Source organism: Dipodomys ordii, unplaced genomic scaffold, assembly GCF_000151885.1.
Source record: "Dipodomys ordii isolate 6190 unplaced genomic scaffold, Dord_2.0 Scaffold59, whole genome shotgun sequence".
NCBI classification, from domain to species: Eukaryota; Metazoa; Chordata; class Mammalia; order Rodentia; family Heteromyidae; genus Dipodomys; species Dipodomys ordii.
Genome location: NW_012267275.1, coordinates 10,576,838 through 10,583,627, shown reverse-complemented (window position 1 = coordinate 10,583,627; position 6,790 = coordinate 10,576,838).

The window sequence follows — 6,790 nt, the reverse complement described above, 5'->3', positions numbered from 1 at the left end:
GACCATACTAAAGCTACCAGCACAACTATGTTTATTGCAGCACTATTTACCATAGCTAAGATATGGAACCCACCCAGATGCCCCTCAGTAGATGAATGGATCAAGAAAATGTGGTATAGGGCTGGGAAGGTGGCTCAGTGGTAAAGCGCTTGCCTCGCATGCATGAGGCCCTGGGTTCGATTCCTCAGCACCACATAAGCAAAAAGGAACAAGGCCGGAAGTTGCACTGTGGCTCAAGTGGTAGAGTGCTAGCCTTGAGCTGAAGAGCTGAGGGACAGCGTCCAGGCCCAGAGTTCAGGCCCCACGACCAGAACGAAAAAAAAAAAGAAAATGTAGTATATTTACACAATGGAATTCTATACCTCCAACAGAAAGAATGACATTGCCCCAATTTTTAGGAAATGGAAAGACTTGGAAAAAATTATATTAAGTGAAGTAAGCCAGGCTCAAAGAAACATAGGTCCCATGGTTTTCCTTATTTGCAATATCTAGTATATGTCTGAGTCAAGCAGAAAAGTTCAGATAATGTGATGTTAGGGAAATGAACCCTAAGATATGTATTCAAATGTTTTTTTTTTCTTACATGTGATTGTTTCTAAAACATTTATAAGATTATTTCTTTGTTGCTTTGTATGTCCCTCCCCCACAGTATAACCCTTGATTTCACTGTATTTGATGTTGGTATAATTTGTGGAGGGGAAGGGGAAAAACACGTCGTTTAAATTTGGATACATGTGGACCCGTTGCAACAATGAGAATTACACATTGTTATGTCGAAAACGAACTTTACAACTTTGTTGGGGGGGCGGGGTGTATTGGGGGGGCAGGGGGAGGATGGGAAGGGATGGGAAGGGGAAACCAAGGAGAAGGGTACAATGCTTGATAAGAAATGTACTCATTATCTTGCCCATGTAATTGTAACCCCTCTGTACAGTATTTTCACAATAAAAAAATAAAAAATAAATAAAAACAAAATAAAGATCATTTTTCTTTCTACTCTTATGTATGCACGATATGTGAATGTTTACATATATTGTTTCCACTTACTATAGCATCCTTGGCTAGAGTATTCATCCACCTTAATTCTCCCTGTTCCTGTACTGCTCACATGAAGATATATGCCAACTCACTACTATTGCAAATAATTAAGCATCCTCATGCCTCTGACATGGAGAAAGTATGAATAGTTTCTTTAACATTTATAAAAATTGCTAAAATATATGGCATAGCTCAAATTTCATCTCATTTCCCTTTTATTATGTTTCTTTCTCATTAATTTGGAAGTTATAGACTACATTTCCTAGAATCCAATACACTTAGCATTTTGCATATATGTTCTTCCAGATAAACTCAAGTGAGAAATGAGAAGTGTAGAGAAGTCAGAAATAAATCATGTATCTTCTGTCTATATAGTATAGACTTTTATAAAAATATTTTTGTTTATTCCTTTACTTATATGTGGAAAGAGTAACTTGGATATACTTTAATTCCACCTTTTCCTGGTGATAATGTTATGTGAAGGCAAACTTTTTTTAACAGTGTAAAGAGAACTTGTGCAATGAGATTTAAATCATTCTTGACATTTCTAAGAGTCTCACAATGGACTACTGCCTTGAAAAAAAATAGGCGCTAGACTACAGACAATATATTAAGTCACAACATTTGTCATCATTTTTGTAATGGATTAAGAATTTGGGGCAAAGTTACATTAAACAAGCCCTGAGGGAACAATATGTTAAATTTAAAAAGCCAATGCATCAATTTGAAGTAGAATATATGACATGATTCATGCATTTACAATCACTTCCCATAGGAAAGTCAAATTATAATCAGCATATTGCTTCATATTTTGTAATCAAAACAAGAAGTTGCACAGTTTTTATTATTTGCCCATGTTGTGAGCATTGATTGCATACATCTATTGTATTCTAAAAGATGTATTACACATCCTAGACACCCATTTTTATGAGGGTTGTCCCTTTTTGCCATGGACAGTGATGGACACTGCCAAATTTGTCCTCATTAGATTACCAGCCTTTTATAAATCATGTGCATATCATATTCTTTTTATAACACATTCCATTTTCAGACAGATCAGAGTAGCTTAAACTTTTTAAAACTCATGATTTAAGCAGAATCCATGACTCAAAGACCTCAGAGTACACTTTTCACATAATAAAACTTGTTCATTCCTGCAACAGCATTGGAAATCAGCCAAGAAATATAGATGTTTAAATATTATTTATTCCATCGCTGAAATCTCTCTTTATTTGCTTTGTAAAAACTCTATCATTGATATACACATGCATATATATGTATTTAAAACTAGTGTATTGATAAAGTGTAGTTACAGTTTTTAAGTGTAGTTTTAATTTTGCCATTCTGATATTATACTAAAATAATATTTTCTTTTGTAATGTATAGGCAGTTGAATGAAATAAATGGTGTTCAGTGTAATTAAAGTAGTGTTTTTAACATTCACAGTTTCATATTTCTTATGTTTTAATCATTTTTCATGAGTGGCTTCTTCTGATATTCTCACACATACATGAACTGTATTTTGTACTCACTCCTTTTATTTCCCTTTCTTATCTCCATCCTTCCCTTATTCCTCCATCTCCACTGTGAGTCCCATTACTTGTCTGTTTAGATCCTTTAGATAGTTTTAATCAGTGTATTTGCTTGTGAATCTTGCTGATTATATGTCTTAAACTTTTATCAATCTACATGTTATAAATCTTTCCTCCTGATCTGGGCAGAGTATGGTTTTGATCTTGTGTATGAAGGGCATGATTACATTTTTGCTATGAGTGTTTTTTAAGTCTTATCCAAGAGACTATACATAAAAGATAAATTGAAATAATTTATGCTTACAAAGTCATATTACCCTAGATAATATATTAAATATTTTCATATTTATTTAATATTATTAATATGGTGATTCTGCTGAAATTCTAGGATGTTTATCTTATCAATGATTTTGTAAAACTTACAGTTGTAAATCTCCTAGGTGAAGAATTTTAATGACCTTCCCCAATTATAGATAGATAGACAGACAGACAGACAGACAGACAGACAGACAGACAGACAGACAGACAGATAGACAGATAGATAGATAGATAGATAGATAGATAGATAGATAGATAGATTAGACTTCATTGCATGAATGATGATGATAATATCACTTTTTGTAAAAATAAAAGAGTATGACTGATATGTTCAGGTTGAAATTCTTTTCAAAACCATGTTTTGATTACTTAGCATGACTTTAATACCTAGGAAAGGATAGTTTAAAGTGAATTAAAAAATCACAGGAAAAAAATTATTGAAAAAGTTTAATACATAAAATATTTCTATATTTTCATATTTTATGACATATTTACCATAAAATACTGTTGTATTCCCTGCTTTTTCCTTCACATATTGAGATTGTATATTGTAAATTTGGGAGTATATTTGTTTCATTTTGTATTCATGTGGTTCTTGGGTTTGAACTCAAGCTCTAAATTTGCAAAGCAAGCATTTTACCATTCTACTTTAACTATTTTTGTTAGAGTTTTAACTTTATATCTAACTTGCTGGATATGTAATTAGAATGAAAAGAATGGGACAAGAAGCTCCTTTTTTTTTGTTTAAGATAATGGGAGGTCAGTCTCCTGAATGTTTTTAGCTGGGCTACCCTGAACAATGATCATTTCAGTATTAACTGATTCAGTAGCTGGCCTTTTAGGCTTAAACAATGAAACCTATTCTATTTTCTGTTCTTTTAATTAAATATTTTACTTTGTCTTTTTGCTAATATCTTCAATGATATGAGAAAGTTGTCTATTGGAAACTTTTAAATTCTTTGTTTTTTTTCTGAGAAAATATTAGCTAAGTTTCCAGCAGATAGCACTTTAAGTTTGTTTTCAAACCCTAAGCTTTCACAGAATACAGGCAACATCAGCTAGATATTGTAGACTGCTTGATTAATTAAAATCATACAACATAATAGAACAATCACAAGAAGATTCTCTCTTAATTTTTTTTGGGGGGGTTCATTCGTGGGGCCTGAACTCTGGGCCTGGGTGCTGTCCCTCAGCTCTCCAGCTCAAGGCTAGTGCTCTACCACTTGAGCCACAGCACCACTTCCGGCTTTTTTTCTTTGGCTTATGTGGTGCTGGGGAATCGAACCCAGGGCCTCATGCATGCAAGGCAAGCACTCTATCACTGAGCCACCTTCCTAGCCCCTATCTTAAATTGTTTATGCTAGCAGCCAGGCACAGGTGGCTCATGCTTGTAATGCTAGCTATTCAAGAGGCTGAGGTTGCATGATGGTGGTTTAAACAACACTGAGAGGAAAGTCTTTGAGACACTTAACTCCAATAAACCACCAGAAAACTGGAAATGGTGCTGTGGCACAAGTGGTAGAGCCCTTGGCTTAAGCTGAAGATCTGAGGGACAGTGCCCAGGCCCACAGTTCAAGCCCCATGACTGACTTAAATTACATGGTAGCTATCGGGATCAGATATGGAATAGTTTGCCTAGCTTAATTATAGCTTTTTACCAAAGGAAAAGTCTAACCATTTCTAAGGGCTTGTTGAAAAACCTTACTTAGTCTGCAAAAGTTTCCTTTACAAGAAGCAAGATATAATAAAATCATACTGTTGGCAAAACTTCAGAATAACCAAAAAATATGGTAAAAAAGATTAAATGATAAAATTTTACTTCTGGTTTAATTGTTGATATCCCTCTCCCTGCTTTGACTATGTCTCCTAAGAATAAATTTATTAGCCTTAGTAACTATAGTTCTAGTGGTTATATTGGATTACAATGGAATTCTATGAACTGTAGGAAAATAATGCTTTTAGATAGTTCATAATTCATTAGTAAATGTTTTTGTATAAGTGGAACATTATTCTTCAATAAATAATGATGTTTTAGTTAACTTGCTAACTATGGAAATATCCTTTTTAAATTAATAAACATTAACAATTCTTTTCAGAGTTGCTTATCTTTCTCTCTCTGTCTTCCATTTATTGAAAAGAAGAAAGATATGTATAATGCAAATTAATTTCATTCTACACTGGAGCTGTTAACTAGATATTCAAATTCTTTTCAAATTCAAAAGCATGCTAAAGCTTAAAGTTATTACTAGTTATGAGTAATTTAATTTTCTTAATTTAATTAAACTTTAATTCAGTTACAAGAAGACATTCTAGCAGTCTTTGAAAATACATATGATGATAATATCCATGGATTTAAGAAAATTATTGTGTTTCAAATATGCTTTATTATATTGTAGACTCTCTGAAGGATAATGGTTCTTAAGCCTTGAATGTAATACTCAAAAAGATTGTGATTAAAAACAAATCATACAACAAACAACAAAGTAAAAATAAGTTTTTTTAAAGCTGGAAAGAGAAATCTAGATTACATTTAAAACAGTGAAAAGCAATATAAATCTAGGACATTAAGGAACTTCCTCCATAAGCATATACTCAGGAAAAAAATTTCAACATTAAAAATGTGAAAGCCCACCTACTTTCCTCTAATTTCTTTTTCTATAAATTATGCATGGTGGCATAATACCACTTGAAAGTTTCTATTAGATTTTACTAAGCAATTTGTGGATGCTTCTAAATGTGCATTATTTGTCACAGCTTATCCATATTCATTGAGGGAAAAATATTAGAATGCATTATTATTTTTAACCGAAGAGTATACATTGAGTTTCTTAGCAATGGTATCCATAAAGGCCAAGTTTAAATGCAGGTAGTGTTGTGTCCAGACATTGAATTTCCAGTTACACTCCATGAAATAACTGGAGTCATTTTACACCAAAAGGCTTTAGGGAAAAGGCTTTTGATCAACTCAATGTGTGAGTAATCACAGGATTCATAGAATCTCATTGCCAAAAGTACCAATGTCTTATTCATTATCCATTTTTGTAGCTTTGGGATTTTTCCCCCCACATATCTAGAATAATTGCATGAGTCTACATTGCTTACTCATGCATTATTTTTGTCTGTTATATGTTTTGGTGCTCTTGAATTCTATTCATATCCATTTTTTGCTCTTTATTTTACTTTTCTTATCCTGTTTCTCTTCAAACTTCTTAATTTTTATAGTAAACTTTGAATATTGTTTCCAAAATTCACTCAGTGACATAATTTCTTTGTGTACAGGATTTGGTGTGAGTACTCCCTTGCTTATCTTGCCTTTTCCTCAAACACTAACAATAGCCTTCCTGAAGTGCAATGCAATGGAACAGCCCTGAGATTCAGTATGTGATACAGAGGAAGCATTTAGAAATACCAGAGAAACAAGTGACTAACAGAGAAAACTTACACATCATCTAATGTTCTTTTTTTCTTTTTTTTTTTGTTTTTATTTATTTATTTATTTATTTTTTATTTGTGAACATACTGTACAGAGGGGTTACAATTACATGGGCAGGATAATGCGTACATTTCTTAACAAGCATTACAGCCTCCTCCTTTGGTTTACCCTTCACATCCCTTCCCAGCCTCCCCCCTCCCCCCCAATCCCAACCCTTCTCCTGCCTCCTCCTTACCCCCCCCAGGAACGACGTTGTAAAGCTCGTTTTGGACATGACAACTTATACTTCTCGTTGTTGCATCAGGTCCACCTGTATCCTTAAACAACTGTTATTTTCCCTCTCTCCTCCACAAGTTATACTGACATCAAATATAGTGAAAGCAGGGGTTATACTGTGGGGGAGGGACATACAAAGCAACAAAGAGATAGTCTTATAAATGCGTTAGAAACACATGCATGAAAGAAAAAA